This window comes from Mus pahari, chromosome 3 (genome assembly GCF_900095145.1).
Source record: "Mus pahari chromosome 3, PAHARI_EIJ_v1.1, whole genome shotgun sequence".
Lineage (NCBI taxonomy): Eukaryota > Metazoa > Chordata > Mammalia > Rodentia > Muridae > Mus > Mus pahari.
The window spans coordinates 70,729,283-70,730,979 of NC_034592.1; positions in this window are offsets into that span (position 1 = coordinate 70,729,283).

Genomic DNA, 1,697 nt, shown 5'->3' on the forward strand with positions numbered 1-1,697 from the left:
CATTTCATCCAGGTTTTCCAGTTTTGTTGAGTATAGCCTTTTGTAGTAGGATCTGATGATGCTTTGGATTTCCTCAGGTTCTGTTGTTATAGCTTCCTTTTCATTTCTGATTTTGTTAATTTGGATACTGTCTCTGTGCCCTCTAGTTAGTCTGGCTGAGATTTTATTTTGGTAATTTTCTCAAAGAACCAGTACCATGTATCTATCTATCTATCTATCTATCTATCTATCTATCTATCTATCTATCTATCTATTTATTCTTTGTATACTTCCCTTTGTTTCTACTTGGTTGATATCATCCTTTGGTTTGATTATTTCCCACCATCTACTCCTCTTGGGTGTATTTGCTTCCTTTTGTTCTAGAGCTTTCAGATGTGCTGTCAATCTGCTAGTGTATGATCTCTCCAGTTTCTTTTTGGAGGCATCAGAGCTATAAGTTTTCCTGTTAACCCTGCTTTCATTGTGTCACACAAGTTTAAGTATGTTGTGGCTTCATTTTCATTAAACTCTAAAAAGTCTTTAATTTCTTTATTTCTTCTTTGACCAAGTAATCACTAATTAGAGCGTTGTTCCGCTTCTATGTGTATGTGGGCTTTCTATTGTTTTTGTTGTTTTTGAAGACCAGCCTTATTCCTTTGTGTTCTGATAAGATGCATGGAATTGTTTCTATCTTCTTGTATCTGTTGAGGCCAGTTTTATGGTCAGTTTTGGAGAATGTACCATGAGGTACTGAGAAGAAAGTATGTTCTTTTGTTTGGGTGTATTTGCTTCCTTTTGTTCTAGAGCTTTCAGATATGCTGTCAATCTGCTAGTGTATGATCTCTTGTTCTTTTGTTTTAGGATGAAATGTTCTATAGATATCTGTTAAATTCAATTGGTTTATAACTTCTGTTAATTTCACTGTGTCTCTGTTTATTTTCTGTTTCCATGATCTGTCCATTGATGAGAGTGGGGTGTTGAAATTTCCCACTATTATTGTGTTAGGTGCAATGTGNGCTTTGAGCTTTAGTAAAATTTCTTTTATGAATGTGGGTGCCCTTGCATTTGGAGCATATCTATTTAGAATGAGAGCTCATCTTGGTAGATTTTTTCTTTGATGTTTATGAAGTGTCCTATCATAACTATTTTTTTTATTTTAGGTTGAAAGTCAATTATATTTGATAATAGAATGCCTACTCAAGCTTGTTTCTTGGGACCATTTGCTTGGTAAAAATTTTCCAACATTTTTCTCTGAGGTAGTATATGTCTTTGTCACTGAGGTGGGTTTCCTGTATTCAGCAAAATCTTGGGTTCTGTTTACATATCCAGTCTGTTATCCTATTTCTTTTTATTGGGGAATTGAGTCCATCGATATTAAGATATGTCAAGGAAAAGTGATTGTTGCTTCCTGTTATTTTTGTTGTTAGATGTGGAATATGGTTTTCTAGCTATCTTATTTTTGGTCTGTTAAAAGATTATTTCTTTTCTTGGGTGTAGTTTCCCTCCATGTGCTGCAGTTTCCATTTATTATCCTTTGTGCCACAGACGGACTTTTCTGGGGTCCCTGATCTGCGGGGAACAGGTCTCTGGTTGCAGGTGAGCGAGGATTCGGCGAATGTGTGGTGACAAACAGACACAGACACAAGAGAGTGTGGTATCTGAATGCANATTGTCAAATTGAGCATCAGACTATTTATACAGAAGAAAACAGGGAAGTA